Genomic DNA, 20,426 nt, shown 5'->3' with positions numbered 1-20,426 from the left:
ACACACAGAGCTATCAGTGTAAATACACCCATCACACACAGAGCAATCAGCGTAAATACACCATCACACACAGAGCAATCAGTGTAAATACACCATCAAACACAGAGCAATCAGTGTAAATACACCCATCACACATAGAGCAATCAGTATAAATACACCATCACACACAGAGCTATCAGTGTAAATACACCCATCACACACAGAGCAATCAGCGTAAATACACCATCACACACAGAGCAATCAGTGTAAATATACCATCAAACACAGAGCAATCAGAGTAAATACACCAAAACAAACGGAGCAATCGGTGTAAAAGACCATCACACACAGAGCAATCATTGTAAATACACCCATCACACACAGAGCTAACAGTGTAAATACATCATCATACAGAGCAATCAGAGTAAATACACCATCACACACAGAGCAATCAGTGTAAATACACCCATCACACACAGAGCACTTCGTGTAAATACACCATCACACACAGAGCACTCAGTTTAAATACACCCATCACACACAGAGTGATGTAAGAAAAAGGAGGCTTACCATCAAGTAACTTTAAAGTAAGCTTTAAGTAACTTATAAACACACTTTCTACAAGAGAGGTCTTTACCATGCCTCTGGTAGAAGCCTCTTACAATACTGAACAGACCAGTATTTATACCAGTCCAACAGGAAGTGACACATGACAGGAAGTGAGGTATGTACACAGTTCATAGTTCATAGTTCACAGTTCACAGTTCACAGGAAGTGATGACATAACTTCCCGGAAGTTATTATTTTTATCACATTCTTCCCTCCTGCAGGTTTAGGAGGCTGTGGTCTACCTTTTGGTCCGCAGCCGCCGAACAAGGAAGAGTCGCACCCGTTTGGATTCCCGTCGTAGAGGGTCGCTGGTCCGCTTACATGCGGTTGGCCATTGGCCAGAGTCCGTGTGGCCTGGATTGCCCTGTGAAGGGTCGGGGAGATCATGGCTTCGAGTACGAGCCCCAATAGGTTCAAAGTCAGACTGCCTCTGTTCAGAGGGAGGTGCAGAGCTGGTCTGTGGCAGACCAGTACTTTCATGCGTGGTACTGGGAGGGTCGCAACCTTGAGCACGGGGTTCTACCAGCACCAAGCTAGTTGGTGTCCGATCAGGATCCTGGAGAGGGGTACCCGATAGGTCCCAAGAGTTTCCTGGTGAAATGCCATCACCCGATGTCCCACTAGGTCCTGGTGGGCAGGGAGCCAGATCCTGCAATGATACGGTAGATTCTCGGCCGTCGGAATATCGTATGTTTGCATAGGTGGGGTTGGCATCGGTTAGTTCGACCTCGTCTACAAGAGGGTCATTTTTAGACGTCCGAACGTATCTTCAGAGTAATACAGGTCCAGGAGTAGTTAGCCATGACGGGAGTGATGTCCCATGAGATGAGCGACGCTGGAATCCAAAGAACCGCTCATGAGGTGTAGTATTTGTGGCTGTAGAAAGCAGGGACCGTATAGAGTGCAATGCATCCGGAAGCACTGTTTCCCATTGCTGGTCTGGTAGGCCCCGAGATCTTAAAGCGAGACGTACGGAATTCCAGATGATACCGTTATACCTCTCTACCTGCCCATTTCCGATGGGATGGTATGGTGTTGTTTTGCTTGTAGCAATTCCCCGTTCTGAGAGGTAGTCCTTGAGTTCCCTCGACATAAAGGATGGACCCCGATCTGAGTGAATATAAGCCGGCATGCCACAGAGAGAAAATACCTGCTCAAGGCAGCAGATTACGGTGGACGCCAGCATATTGGAGCAGGGGAAGGCAAACGGAAAACGTGAATATTCGTCGATCATGGCGAGCAAATATGTGTTCCGAGTTGAAGAGGGCACTGGGCCCTTAAAATCGATGCTAAGTCGTTGCATCGGTTGGGTTGCATGTATGAGTATACCATCTGAGGGGCGGAAGAACTGAGGTTTTAATTCCGCACAAAGCCGGCATTCTGAGCATATTTTCTTTACATCTCCAGTGGAAAAAGGGAGATTCCGTGATCGTACGAAATGTAGCATGCGCGTAACGCCAGGATGGCACAAACCATTGTGGACATCCATGAGGGTGGAGGATGACATAGTGGAGCAGAATGCCCGTGTGAGGGTGTCCGGGGCCACATTCTCCTTGCCAGGCCGATAGAGAATGGTATAACCAAAAGAGGCCAGTTCCATCCTCCAAAGTTGTATTTTATTATTCTTAATTTTGGTTCGTTTTCGATTATCGAGCATGAAGGCGACTGATCGTTGGTCCGTGATCAATGTAAAGTGGTGGCGAGCTAGAAAATGGTTCCACTTCCGTACTGCCTCTATGATGGCTGTGGCTTCTTTCTCAACCGGAGGATAATGTAGCTCGGCACCTTGTAAGGTCCTGGACATAAATGCTACAGGACGACCTTCCTGATTCAGAGTAGCTGAGATCGCCACCTCCGAGGCATCACATTCAACCACGAAAGGGAGATTCTCATCAATGGAGTGAAGAGCCGCTTTCTCCAACTGTTTTTTGAGAAGGTTAAAGGCTGCAACAGCCGCTGTTCCCAGTGGAAATGATCTAGCATGCAGCAAGGGTTGGATTTTGTCCGAAAAATGAGGAATCCATTTAGCGTAGTATGCAAACAGACCGAGAGCCCGACGTAAAGAAGCCGGATTCTTAGGTGACGGGAGCTCTTGGAGCGGGCGAAGTCTTTCTGGGTCTGGCTTAATGATACCATTGCCTACGCAGTAGCCAAGGATGTTGATGGTCGGTTGCGACTCAACAGATTTGGATTCATTCAGGGTCAAATTACGGCGATGGAGGGCATCCCGAAATTTTTGGAGGTTGGAGTCGTGTTCCTGTTGATCGTGACCTGCAATGGTAATGTTATCAAGATAGGGAAAAGTGTCCCTTAGGTTTTCCTGCTTAACCAGGCCATCCATTGCCCGTTGAAAGACAGCCACTCCATTAGTAACCCCGAATGGGAGGCGACGAAATTGGTACAGCCGTCCATTAGCCTCAAAGGCTGTGTACTGCTTATCTGAGACCTTCAAGGGTAACTGATGATAGGCACTTTTTAAATCGTAAGTTGAGAACACTTTGTATTCGGCCAGTTTATTAACCATATCATCAATGCGTGGCAATGGGTAGGCGTCCAAGTCGGTATATTGATTGATGGTTTGCGAATAATCGATGCATAGTCGCTGTTTGTGAGGTTTTAGAGGGTTCTTGACAATGACGACTTGAGCCCGCCAGGGCGACGAACATGGTTCAATGATATCCTCTGCTAGAAGTCGAGAGATTTCAGCCGCAATAAAAGATTGGTCTTCCTGATTAAAGCGCCGCGATTTCGTTATTATCGGTTGGCATTGAGGCGGAATACTGGCAAATAATGAGGGTTCATCAAGTGAAGCTGCTGATAATGCACAAAATGGTAATTTAGACGGTATATTAGAAATAGTAAGTCCGGGTTTGGATCCACCAAACTCAATGGTGAGTTTCTTATGCTGTTTTTGGAAGTCCAGTCCTAAGAGGAGATCACTACATAAGTCCTTGAGCACCGAAAGTCGGGTGGAGGGATACATACGACCATGAAGTGTCATATCAACAACACAAAAGCCGGAGATTCTGGTATTAAGTGATGACTGGGCCATCGCAATTGCCTGGTCCGATGGGAAGACATGTAGTTTCAATTTCGCAACAATCTGTTCCTTAATGAAACTATCAGTACTTCCTGAGTCAATTAAGGCATCTAAGGTATGCCCTTTAATTGAAATTTTTGTGGCAGCATGAGACAGGTTCTGTGGGCAAGCAGCTGTAATTGGTGTCGTTGCACAGAGAGTGGCTAAAACTCTCGGTGTGCTTCTTCGGGAGAGAGCTCGAGAGGAAGCTTGATAGGTCCTAGCTGGAGCATCTTGATAGGCCCTAATTGGGGCAGTTCGGTAGGCCTTAGCTGGATTGGCCCTCGTAGAGGCCCTTGATAGGCAAACTTTAGCAAAATGTCCTTTTTTCCCGCAATAACTGCAGATTGCATTGCGAGCAGGGCAGGTTTTCCTAGGGTGAAAAGCATCTCCACAAAAGAAGCATTCCTTCCTAGATTGCCAAGAGGCTGCTAAAGTGGGGTCGTCCTCCTCTTCTTCATCAGAATTATCAGAATTAGATTCCCCCATGATAGGGTTCACCTGAGACCGCTTGAATTGTCTGGTTGCAGCTACAGCAGCAGATCGAGATCTGGGCAGCTGATAGAGGTCTGCATTTCTCTTTGCCAAATCCAGTGAACAAGCTAGGTCAAAAGCTTTTTGTAGCTCAAGTGTTTTACTTTCTAGTAGACGCTGGCGTATAAATGGAGAGGCAATCCCGCAGATGAAAGCATCACGAATCATTTCTTGGCGGTACAGCTCAGCTGAGGCTGCCTGAAAGTTACAATCTACGCTGAGCCTGCGAAGTTCTTGCAGGAATTCGTCAATTGATTCCCCTGGCCCTTGTCGGGCTGTGGCCAGTAGATGTCTAGCATAGACCTCATTTGGGGTCTTGGCATACAGTTTCTTAAGTGCCCGAATCACCTCATCGTAATTATCCCATTCATCAACATATTCGAACACTTTTGGGGTCACATCATTGATAAGTATCTTCAATCTAGCAGGAGCATCCGCTTCACATTCATCCAGAAAATTCTCAAAAGTACGGTACCAATGCTTCCATACCCTGCCAGCTGCTGGTGCATTCGGGTCCAAGTCCAGACGAATGGGTCTAAGGATTTTCTCCATGATGGGTGGTTCCCTGGATCCTTAATTCTGAGTTTGTCCGAAGGTCTAGTATTCGTGAGTGTAAATATTAAGTTACTTAAATTGATGTAAGAAAAAGGAGGCTTACCATCAAGTAACTTTAAAGTAAGCTTTAAGTAACTTATAAACACACTATATACAAGAGAGGTCTTTACCATGCCTCTGGTAGAAGCCTCTTACAATACTGAACAGATGTAAGAAATCACACAACACCAGGTTATAGTCCAACAGCTTTATTTGAAATCACAAGCTTTCGGAGCGCTGCTCCTTCTTCAGGTGAAGTGGAGAAATGCATAAAGACACAGCTTATATAGTCAGAGAATCATGTCAGATGTTTACAGGTAACCTTTCCAACTGCCATTTATCGCACCTCGGCAGAGAGATAATCACAGCAGTCAAAGGTGTGAATGGTGTCCAAACAGGTCTGACTGACCTGTTTGGACACCATTCACACCTTTGACTGCTGTGATTATCTCTCTGCCGAGGTGCGATAAATGGCAGTTGGAAAGGTTACCTGTAAACATCTGACATGATTCTCTGACTATATAAGCTGTGTCTTTATGCATTACTCCACTTCACCTGAAGAAGGAGCAGCGCTCCGAAAGCTTGTGATTTCAAATAAAGCTGTTGGACTATAACCTGGTGTTGTGTGATTTCTTACATTTGTCCACCCCAGTCCAACTCCGGCATCTCCACACCATGGCTAATACTGAACAGACCAGTATTTATACCAGTCCAACAGGAAGTGACACATGACAGGAAGTGAGGTATGTACACAGTTCATAGTTCATAGTTCACAGTGCACAGTTCACATGAAGTGATGACATAACTTCCCAGAAGTTATTATTTTTATCACACAGAGCAATCAGTGTAAATACACCATCACACACAGAGCAATCAGTGTAAATACACCCATCACACACAGAGCAATCAGTGTAAATACACCCATCACACACAGAGCAATCACTGTAAATACACCCATCACACACAGAGCAATCACTGTAAATACACCATCACACACAGAACAATCAGAGTAAATACACCCATCACACACAGAGCAATGAGTATAAATACACCATCACACACAGAGCAATCAGTGCGAATACAACATCACACACAGAGCTATCAGTGTAAAGACACCATCACACACAGAACCATCAGTGTAAATACACCAATCACACACAGAGCAATCAGTGTAAATACACCATCACACACAGAGCAATCAGTGTAAATAGACCAACACACAGAGCAGAGTAAATACACCCAACACACACAGAACAATCAGTGTAAATGCACCATCACACACAGAGCAATCAGTGTAAATACAGCATCACACACAGAGCAATCAGTGTAAATACACCAACACAGAGAGCAATCAGTGTAAATACACCCATCACACACAGAGCAATCAGTGTAAATACACCATCACACACAGAGCAATCAGTGTAAATACACCATCACAAACAGAGCAATCAGTGTAAATACACCCATCACACACAGCGCAATCAGCATAAATACACCATCACACACAGAGCAATCAGTGTAAATACACCATCACACACAGAACAATCAGAGTAAATACACCATCAAACACCGAGCAATCAGTGTAAATACACCCATCACACACAGAGCAATCAGAGTAAATACACCATTATACACAGAGCAATCAGTGTAAATACACCCATCACACACAGAGCAATCAGTGTAAATACACCCATCAAACACAGAGCAATCAGTGTAAATACACCAATCACACACAGAGCAATCACTGTAAATACAGCATCACACACAGAGCAATCATTGTAAATACACGATCACACACAGAGCAGAGTAAATACACCATCACACACAGAGCAATCAGAGTAAATACACCATCACACACAGAGCAATCAGTGTACACACACCCATCACACACAGAGAACTCAGTGTAAATACAACATCACACACAGAGCACTCAGTTTAAATACACCCATCACACACAGTGCAATTAGAGAAAATACACCCATCACACACAGAGCAATCAGAGTAAATACACCAGCACACAGAGTGCAATCAGAGTAAATACATCCATCACACACAGAGTAATCAGAGTGAATAAATCATCACACACAGAGCAATCAGTGTAAATACACCCATCACACACAGAGCAATCAGTGTAAATACACCATCACACACAGAGCAATCAGTGTAAATACACCAACACACACAGCAATCAGAGTAAATACACCGATCACACACAGAGCAATCAGAGTAAATACAACATCGCACACAGAGCCGAGTAAATACACCATCACACACAGAGCAATCAGTGTAAATACACCTATCACACACAGAACAATCAGAGTAAATACACCATCGCACACAGAGCAATCGGAGTAAATACACCATCACACAGAGAGCAATCAGTGTAAATACACCCATCACACACAGAGCAATCAGGGTAAATACACCATCACACACAGAGCAATCAGTGTAAATACACCCATCACACACAGACCAATCAGTGTAAATACACCATCACACACAGAGCAATCAGAGTAAATACACAATCACACACAGAGCAATCAGTGTAAATACACCCATCACACACAGAGCAATCAGTGTAAATACACCATCACACACAGAGCAATCAGTGTAAATACACCATCACACACAGAGCAATCAGTGTAAATACACCCATCCCACACAGAGCAATCAGTGTAAATACATCATCATACAGAGCAATCAGAGTACATACACCATCACACACAGAGCAATCAGTGTAAATACACCCATCACACACAGAGCACTGTGTAAATACACCATCACAAACAGAGCACTCAGTTTAAATACACCCATCACACACAATGCAATCAGAGTAAATACACCCATCACACACAGAGCAATCAGAGTAAATACACCATCACACAGAGAGCAATCTGTGTAAATACACCATCACACACAGAGCAATCAGGGTAAATACACCATCACACACAGAGCAATCAGTGTAAATACACCATCACACACAGAGCAATCAGAGTAAATAAACCATCACACACAGAGTAATCAGAGTGAATACATCATCACACACAGAGCAATCAGTGTAAATACACGCATCTCACACAGAGCAATCACTGTAAATACATCATCACACATAGAGCAATCAGTGTAAATACACCCATCACACACAGAGCAATCAGTGTAAATACACCCATCACACACAGAGCAATCAGTGTAAATACACCCATCACAATCAGAGCAGTGTAAATACACCCATCACACACAGAGCAATCGGAGTAAATACACTCATCACGCACAGAGCAATCAGTTTAAATACACCCATCACATACAGAGCAATCAGCGTAAATACACCATCACACAGAGCAATCAGTGTAAATACACCATCACACACCGAGCAATCAGTGTAATACACCCATCACACACAGGGCAATCAGTGTAAATACACCCATCACACACAGAGTAATCACTGTAAATACAGCATCACACATAGATCAATCAGTGTCAATACACGATCACAAACAGAGCAATCAGAGTAAATACACCATGAAACACAGAGCAATCAGTGTAAATACAACCATCACACACAGAGCAATCAGTGAAAATACACCATCACACACAGAGCAATCAGTTTAAATACACCATCACACACAGAGCAATCAGTGTAAATACACCCATCACACACAGAGCAATCAGTGTAAATACACCATCACACACAGAGCAATCAGTGTAAATACACCATCAAACACAGAGCAATCAGAGTAAATACACCGATCACACACAGAGCAATCAGTGTAAATACACAATCACACACAGAGCAATCAGTGTAAATACACCATCACAGACAGAGCAATCAGTGTAAATACACCATCACACACAGAGCAATCAGTGTAAATACACCCATCACACACAGAGCTAACAGTGTAAATACATCATCATACAGAGCAATCAGAGTAAATACACCATCACACACAGAGCAATCAGTGTAAAAACACCCATCACACACAGAGCACTTAGTGTAAATACACCATCACACACAGAGCACTCAGTTTAAATACACACATCACACACAGAGCAATCAGTGTAAATACACCATCACACACAGAGCAATCAGAGTAAATACACAATCACACACAGACCAATCAGTGTAAATACACCCATCACATACAGAGCAATCAGCGTAAATACACCATCACACAGAGCAATCAGTGTAAATACACCATCACACACCGAGCAATCAGTGTAATACACCCATCACACACAGGGCAATCAGTGTAAATACACCCATCACACACAGAGTAATCACTGTAAATACAGCATCACACATAGATCAATCAGTGTCAATACACGATCACAAACAGAGCAATCAGAGTAAATACACCATGAAACACAGAGCAATCAGTGTAAATACAACCATCACACACAGAGCAATCAGTGTAAATAAACCATCACACACAGAGCAATCAGTTTAAATACACCATCACACACAGAGCAATCAGTGTAAATACACCCATCACACACAGAGCAATCAGTGTAAATACACCATCACACACAGAGCAATCAGTGTAAATACACCATCAAACACAGAGCAATCAGAGTAAATACACCGATCACACACAGAGCAATCAGTGTAAATACACAATCACACACAGAGCAATCAGAGTAAATACACCATCACACACAGAGCAATCAGTGTAAATACACCATCACACACAGAGCAATCAGTGTAAATACACCCATCACACACAGAGCTAACAGTGTAAAATACATCATCATACAGAGCAATCAGAGTAAATACACCATCACACACAGAGCAATCAGTGTAAAAACCACCCATCACACACAGAGCACTTAGTGTAAATACACCATCACACACAGAGCACTCAGTTTAAATACACACATCACACACAGAGCAATCAGTGTAAATACACCATCACACACAGAGCAATCAGAGTAAATACACAATCACACACAGACCAATCAGTGTAAATACACCCATCACACACAGAGCAATCAGTGTAAATACATCATCATACAGAGCAATCAGAGTAAATACACCATCACACACAGAGCAATCAGTGTAAACACACCCATCACACACAGAGCAATCAGTGTAAATACACCCATCACACACAGAGCAATCAGTGTAAATACACCCCATCACACACAGAGCAATCATTGTAAATACACCCATCACACACAGAGCAATCACTGTAAATACACCATCACACACAGAACAATCAGAGTAAATACACCCATCACACAGAGAGCAATCAGTTTAAATACACCATCACGCATAGTGCAATCAGAGTAAATACACCCATCCCACACAGAGCAATCAGTGTAACTACACCATCACACACAGAGCAATCAGTGTAAATACACCCATCACACACAGACCAATCAGTGTAAATACACCATCACACACAGAGCAATCAGAGTAAATACACAATCACACACAGAGCAATCAGTGTAAATACACCCATCACACACAGAGCAATCAGTGTAAATACACCATCACACACAGAGCAATCAGTGTAAATATGCCATCACACACAGAGCAATCAGTTGTAAATACACCCATCCCACACAGAGCAATCAGTGTAAATACATCATCATACAGAGCAATCAGAGTACATACACCATCACACACAGAGCAATCAGTGTAAATACACCCATCACACACAGAGCACTGTGTAAATACACCATCACAAACAGAGCACTCAGTTTAAATACACCCATCACACACAATGCAATCAGAGTAAATACACCCATCACACACAGAGCAATCAGAGTAAATACACCATCACACAGAGAGCAATCTGTGTAAATACACCATCACACACAGAGCAATCAGGGTAAATACACCATCACACACAGAGCAATCAGTGTAAATACACCATCACACACAGAGCAATCAGAGTAAATAAACCATCACACACAGAGTAATCAGAGTGAATACATCATCACACACAGAGCAATCAATGTAAATACACGCATCTCACACAGAGCAATCACTGTAAATACATCATCACACATAGAGCAATCAGTGTAAATACACCCATCACACACAGAGCAATCAGTGTAAATACACCCATCACACACAGAGCAATCAGTGTAAATACACCCATCACAATCAGAGCAGTGTAAATACACCCATCACACACAGAGCAATCGGAGTAAATACACTCATCACGCACAGAGCAATCAGTTTAAATACACCCATCACATACAGAGCAATCAGCGTAAATACACCATCACACAGAGCAATCAGTGTAAATACACCATCACACACCGAGCAATCAGTGTAATACACCCATCACACACAGGGCAATCAGTGTAAATACACCCATCACACACAGAGTAATCACTGTAAATACAGCATCACACATAGATCAATCAGTGTCAATACACGATCACAAACAGAGCAATCAGAGTAAATACACCATGAAACACAGAGCAATCAGTGTAAATACAACCATCACACACAGAGCAATCAGTGAAAATACACTCATCACACACAGAGCAATCAGTGTAAATACACCCATCACACACAGAGCAATCACTGTAAATACAGCATCACACACAGAGCAATCAGTGTAAATACACGATCACACACAGAGCAATCAGAGTGAAAACACCATCACAAACGGAGCAATCAGTGTAAATACATCATCACACACAGAGCAATCAGTGTAAATACACAATCACACACAGAGCAATCAGTGTAAATACACCCATCACACACAGAGAAATCAGTGTAAATACACCATCACACACAGAGAAATCAGTGTAAATACACCATCACACGGAGCAATCAGTGTAAATACACCCATCACACACAGAGCAATCAGTGTAAATACACCATCACATACAGAGCAATCAGTGTAAATACACCATCACACACAGAGCCATCAGTGTAAATATACCCATCACACACAGAGTAATCAGTGTAAATACATCCATCACACACAAAGCAATCACTGTAAATAAACCCATCACACACAGAGCAAACAGTGTAAACACACCATCACACTCAGAGCAATCAGTGTAAATACACCCATCACACACAGAGCAATCAGCAGAAATACACCATCACACACAGAGCAATCAGTGTAAATACACACATCACACACAGAGCAATCAGTGTAAATACACCCATCACACACAGAGCAATCAGAGAAATTACACCCATCACACACAGAGCAATCAGTGTAAATACACCATCACACACAGAGCTATCAGTGTAAATACACCCATCACACACAGAGCAGTGTAAATACACCAACACACAGAGCAATCAGAGTAAATACACCGATCACACACAGAGCAATCAGTTTAAATACACCATCACTCACAGAGCAATCAGTGTAAATACACCCATCACACACAGAGCAATCAGCGTAAATACACGATCACACACAGAGCAATCAGTGTAAATACACCATCACACACAGAGCAATCAGTGTAAATACACCATCAAACACAGAGCAATCAGAGTAAATACACCGATCACACACAGAGCAATCAGTGTAAATACACAATCACACACAGAGCAATCAGAGTAAATACACCATCACACACAGAGCAATCAGTGTAAATACACCATCACACACAGAGCAATCAGTGTAAATACACCCATCACACACAGAGCTAACAGTGTAAATACATCATCATACAGAGCAATCAGAGTAAATACACCATCACACACAGAGCAATCAGTGTAAAAACACCCATCACACACAGAGCACTTAGTGTAAATACACCATCACACACAGAGCACTCAGTTTAAATACACCCATCACACACAGAGCAATCAGTGTAAATACACCATCACACACAGAGCAATCAGAGTAAATACACAATCACACACAGACCAATCAGTGTAAATACACCCATCACACACAGAGCAATCAGTGTAAATACATCATCATACAGAGCAATCAGAGTAAATACACCATCACACACAGAGCAATCAGTGTAAACACACCCATCACACACAGAGCAATCAGTGTAAATACACCCATCACACACAGAGCAATCAGTGTAAATACACCCATCACACACAGAGCAATCATTGTAAATACACCCATCACACACAGAGCAATCACTGTAAATACACCATCACACACAGAACAATCAGAGTAAATACACCCATCACACACAGAGCCATCAGTGTAAAGACACCATCACACACATAACCATCAGTGTAAATACACCCATCACACACAGAGCAATCAGTGTAAATACACCGTCACACACAGAGCAATCAGTGTAAATACACCCATCAGACACAGAGCAATCAGTGTAAATACACCCTTCACACACAGAGCAATTAGTGTAAAAACAACCATCACACACAGGGCAATCAGAGTAAATACACCCATCACACACAGAGCAATCAGTGTAAATACACCCATCACACACAGAGCAATCAGTGTAAATACACCCATCACACACAGAGCAATCAGTGTAAATACACCCATCACACACAGAGCAATCAGTGTAAATATACCATCACACACAGAGCAATCAGTGTAAATACACCCATCACATACAGAGCAATCAGTGTAAATACATCATCACACACAGAGCAAACAGTGTAAATACACCCATCACACACAGAGTAATCAGAGTGAATACATCATCACACACAGAGCATTCAGAGTAAATACACCATCACAAACAGAGCAATCAGTGTAAATACACCCATCACACACAGAGCAATCAGTGTAAATACACCATCACAAACAGAGCAATCAGTGTAAATACACCCATCACACACAGCGCAATCAGCATAAATACACCATCACACACAGAGCAATCAGTGTAAATACACCATCACACACAGAACAATCAGAGTAAATACACCATCAAACACCGAGCAATCAGTGTAAATACACCCATCACACACAGAGCAATCAGAGTAAATACACCATTATACACAGAGCAATCAGTGTAAATACACCCATCACACACAGAGCAATCAGTGTAAATACACCCATCAAACACAGAGCAATCAGTGTAAATACACCAATCACACACAGAGCAATCACTGTAAATACAGCATCACACACAGAGCAATCATTGTAAATACACGATCACACACAGAGCAATCAGAGTAAATACACCATCACACACAGAGCAATCAGAGTAAATACACCATCACACACAGAGCAATCAGTGTAAACACACCCATCACACACAGAGAACTCAGTGTAAATACAACATCACACACAGAGCACTCAGTTTAAATACACCCATCACACACAGTGCAATCAGAGTAAATACACCCATCACACACAGTGCAATCAGAGTAAATGCATCCATCACACACAGAGTAATCAGAGTGAATAAATCATCACACACAGAGCAATCAGTGTAAATACACCCATCTCACACAGAGCAATCAGTGTAAATACATTATCACACACAGCGCAATCACTGTAAATACAGCATCTCACACAGAGCAATTAGTGTAAATACACGATCACACACAGAGCAATCAGAGTAAATACACCAAAACAAACGGAGCAATCAGTGTAAATACATCATCACACACAGAGCAATCAGTGTAAATACACAATCACACACAGAGCAATCAGTGTAAATACACAATCACACACAGAGCAATCAGTGTAAATACACCATCATACACAGAGCAATCAGAGTCAATACACCACCACACACAGAGCAATCAGTGTAAATACACCATCACACACAGAGCAATCAGTGTAAATACACCCATCACACACAGAGCTATCAGTGTAAATACATCATCATACAGAGCAATCAGAGTAAATACACAATCACACACAGTGCAATCAGTGTAAATACACCCATCACACACAGAGCACTCAGTGGAAATAAACATTCACACACAGAGCAATCAGTGTAAATACACCATCACACACAGAGCAATCAGAGTAAATACACAATCACACACAGAGCAATCAGTGTAAATACACCCATCACACACAGAGCAATCAGTGTAAATACATCATCATACAGAGCAATCAGAGTAAATACACCATCACAGACAGAGCAATCAGTGTAAAGTCACCCATCACACACAGAGCAATCAGTGTAAATACACACATCACACACAGAGCAATCAGTGTAAATACACCCATCACACACAGAGCAATCACTGTAAATACACCATCACACACAGAATAATCAGAGTAAATACACCCATCACACACAGAGCAATCAGTTTAAATACAGCATCACACAGAGAGCAATCAGTGTAAATACATCCATCACGCACAGAGTAATCAGAGTGAATACATCATCACACACAGAGCAATCAGTGTAAATACACCCATCAAACGGCAGAGCAATCTGTGTAAATAGACCATCACACACAGAGCAATCAGATTAAATACACCATCACACACAGAGCCATTAGTGTAAATACACCATCACACACAGAGCAATCAGTGTAAATACACTAACATACACACAGCAATCAGTGTGAATATACCCATCACACACAGAGCAATCAGTGTAAATACACCCATCACACACAGAGCAATCAGTGTAAATACACCATCACACACAGAGCAATCAGTGTAAATACACCAACACACACAGCAATCAGAGTAAATACACCGATCACACACAGAGCAATCAGAGAAAATACAACATCGCACACAGAGCCGAGTAAATACACCATCACACACAGAGCAATCAGTGTAAATACACCAATCACACACAGAGCAATCAGAGTAAATACACCATCGCACACAGAGCAATCGGAGTAAATACACCATCACACAGAGAGCAATCAGTGTAAATACACCCATCACACACAGAGCAATCAGGGTAAATACACCATCACACACAGAGCAATCAGTGTAAATACACCCATCACACACAGAGCAATCAGTGTAAATACACCATCACACACAGAGCAATCAGAGTAAATACACAATCACACACAGAGCAATCAGTGTAAATACACCCATCACACACAGAGCAATCAGTGTAAATACACCATCACACACAGAGCAATCAGTGTAAATACGCCATCACACACAGAGCAATCAGTGTAAATACACCCATCCCACACAGAGCAATCAGTGTAAATACATCATCATACAGAGCAATCAGAGTACATACACCATCACACACAGAGCAATCAGTGTAAATACACCCATCACACACAGAGCACTGTGTAAATACACCATCACAAACAGAGCACTCAGTTTAAATACACCCATCACACACAATGCAATCAGAGTAAATACACCCATCACACACAGAGCAATCAGAGTAAATACACCATCACACAGAGAGCAATCTGTGTAAATACACCATCACACACAGAGCAATCAGAGTAAATAAACCATCACACACAGAGTAATCAGAGTGAATACATCATCACACACAGAGCAATCAGTGTAAATACACCCATCACACACAGAGCAATCAGTGTAAATACACCCATCACATACAGAGCAATCAGTGTAAATACATCATCACACACAGAGCAAACAGTGTAAATACACCCATCACACACAGAGTAATCAGAGTGAATACATCATCACACACAGAGCATTCAGAGTAAATACACCATCACAAACAGAGCAATCAGTGTAAATACACCCATCACACACAGAGCAATCAGTGTAAATACACCATCACAAACAGAGCAATCAGTGTAAATACACCCATCACACACAGCGCAATCAGCATAAATACACCATCACACACAGAGCAATCAGTGTAAATACACCATCACACACAGAACAATCAGAGTAAATACACCATCAAACACCGAGCAATCAGTGTAAATACACCCATCACACACAGAGCAATCAGAGTAAATACACCATTATACACAGAGCAATCAGTGTAAATACACCCATCACACACAGAGCAATCAGTGTAAATACACCCATCAAACACAGAGCAATCAGTGTAAATACACCAATCACACACAGAGCAATCACTGTAAATACAGCATCACACACAGAGCAATCATTGTAAATACACGATCACACACAGAGCAATCAGAGTAAATACACCATCACACACAGAGCAATCAGAGTAAATACACCATCACACACAGAGCAATCAGTGTAAACACACCCATCACACACAGAGAACTCAGTGTAAATACAACATCACACACAGAGCACTCAGTTTAAATACACCCATCACACACAGTGCAATCAGAGTAAATACACCCATCACACACAGAGCAATCAGTGTAAATACACCAGCACACAGAGTGCAATCAGAGTAAATGCATCCATCACACACAGAGTAATCAGAGTGAATAAATCATCACACACAGAGCAATCAGTGTAAATACACCCATCTCACACAGAGCAATCAGTGTAAATACATTATCACACACAGCGCAATCACTGTAAATACAGCATCTCACACAGAGCAATTAGTGTAAATACACGATCACACACAGAGCAATCAGAGTAAATACACCAAAACAAACGGAGCAATCAGTGTAAATACATCATCACACACAGAGCAATCAGTGTAAATACACAATCACACACAGAGCAATCAGTGTAAATACACAATCACACACAGAGCAATCAGTGTAAATACACCATCATACACAGAGCAATCAGAGTCAATACACCACCACACACAGAGCAATCAGTGTAAATACACCATCACACACAGAGCAATCAGTGTAAATACACCCATCACACACAGAGCTATCAGTGTAAATACATCATCATACAGAGCAATCAGAGTAAATACACAATCACACACAGTGCAATCAGTGTAAATACACCCATCACACACAGAGCACTCAGTGGAAATAAACATTCACACACAGAGCAATCAGTGTAAATACACCATCACACACAGAGCAATCAGAGTAAATACACAATCACACACAGAGCAATCAGTGTAAATACACCCATCACACACAGAGCAATCAGTGTAAATACATCATCATACAGAGCAATCAGAGTAAATACACCATCACAGACAGAGCAATCACTGTAAATACAGCATCACACACAGAGCAATCATTGTAAATACACGATCACACACAGAGCAGAGTAAATACACCATCACACACAGAGCAATCAGAGTAAATACACCATCACACACAGAGCAATCAGTGTAAACACACCCATCACACACAGAGAACTCAGTGTAAATACAACATCACACACAGAGCACTCAGTTTAAATACACCCATCACACACAGTGCAATTAGAGTAAATACACCCATCACACACAGAGCAATCAGAGTAAATACACCAGCACACACAGAGCAATCAGTGTAAATACACCAACACACACAGCAATCAGAGTAAATACACAATCACACACAGAGTAATCAGAGTGAATAAATCATCACACACAGAGCAATCAGTGTAAATACACCCATCACACACAGAGCAATCAGTGTAAATACACCATCACACACAGAGCAATCAGTGTAAATACACCAACACACACAGCAATCAGAGTAAATACACCGATCACACACAGAGCAATCAGAGTAAATACAACATCGCACACAGAGCCGAGTAAATACACCATCACACACAGAGCAATCAGTGTAAATACACCTATCACACACAGAGCAATCAGAGTAAATACACCATCGCACACAGAGCAATCGGAGTAAATGCACCATCACACAGAGAGCAATCAGTGTAAATACACCCATCACACACAGAGCAATCAGGGTAAATACATCATCATACAGAGCAATCAGAGTAAATACACAATCACACACAGTGCAATCAGTGTAAATACACCCATCACACACAGAGCACTCAGTGGAAATAAACATTCACACACAGAGCAATCAGTGTAAATACACCATCACACACAGAGCAATCAGAGTAAATACACAATCACACACAGAGCAATCAGTGTAAATACACCCATCACACACAGAGCAATCAGTGTAAATACATCATCATACAGAGCAATCAGAGTAAATACACCATCACAGACAGAGCAATCAGTGTAAAGTCACCCATCACACACAGAGCAATCAGTGTAAATACACACATCACACACAGAGCAATCAGTGTAAATACACCCATCACACACAGAGCAATCACTGTAAATACACCATCACACACAGAATAATCAGAGTAAATACACCCATCACACACAGAGCAATCAGTTTAAATACAGCATCACACAGAGAGCAATCAGTGTAAATACATCCATCACGCACAGAGTAATCAGAGTGAATACATCATCACACACAGAGCAATCAGTGTAAATACACCCATCAAACGGCAGAGCAATCTGTGTAAATAGACCATCACACACAGAGCAATCAGATTAAATACACCATCACACACAGAGCCATTAGTGTAAATACACCATCACACACAGAGCAATCAGTGTAAATACACTAACATACACACAGCAATCAGTGTGAATATACCCATCACACACAGAGCAATCAGTGTAAATACACCCATCACACACAGAGCAATCAGTGTAAATACACCATCACACACAGAGCAATCAGTGTAAATACACCAACACACACAGCAATCAGAGTAAATACACCGATCACACACAGAGCAATCAGAGAAAATACAACATCGCACACAGAGCCGAGTAAATACACCATCACACACAGAGCAATCAGTGTAAATACACCAATCACACACAGAGCAATCAGAGTAAATACACCATCGCACACAGAGCAATCGGAGTAAATACACCATCACACAGAGAGCAATCAGTGTAAATACACCCATCACACACAGAGCAATCAGGGTAAATACACCATCACACACAGAGCAATCAGTGTAAATACACCCATCACACACAGAGCAATCAGTGTAAATACACCATCACACACAGAGCAATCAGAGTAAATACACAATCACACACAGAGCAATCAGTGTAAATACACCCATCACACACAGAGCAATCAGTGTAAATACACCATCACACACAGAGCAATCAGTGTAAATACGCCATCACACACAGAGCAATCAGTGTAAATACACCCATCCCACACAGAGCAATCAGTGTAAATACATCATCATACAGAGCAATCAGAGTACATACACCATCACACACAGAGCAATCAGTGTAAATACACCCATCACACACAGAGCACTGTGTAAATACACCATCACAAACAGAGCACTCAGTTTAAATACACCCATCACACACAATGCAATCAGAGTAAATACACCCATCACACACAGAGCAATCAGAGTAAATACACCATCACACAGAGAGCAATCTGTGTAAATACACCATCACACACAGAGCAATCAGAGTAAATAAACCATCACACACAGAGTAATCAGAGTGAATACATCATCACACACAGAGCAATCAGTGTAAATACACCCATCACACACAGAGCAATCAGTGTAAATACACCCATCACATACAGAGCAATCAGTGTAAATACATCATCACACACAGAGCAAACAGTGTAAATACACCCATCACACACAGAGTAATCAGAGTGAATACATCATCACACACAGAGCATTCAGAGTAAATACACCATCACAAACAGAGCAATCAGTGTAAATACACCCATCACACACAGAGCAATCAGTGTAAATACACCATCACAAACAGAGCAATCAGTGTAAATACACCCATCACACACAGCGCAATCAGCATAAATACACCATCACACACAGAGCAATCAGTGTAAATACAC

Source organism: Somniosus microcephalus, chromosome 8 (assembly GCF_052327205.1).
Source record: "Somniosus microcephalus isolate GS21.2 chromosome 8, FLI_Smic_1.0, whole genome shotgun sequence".
NCBI lineage: Eukaryota > Metazoa > Chordata > Chondrichthyes > Squaliformes > Somniosidae > Somniosus > Somniosus microcephalus.
This window is presented reverse-complemented; position numbering follows the sequence as displayed.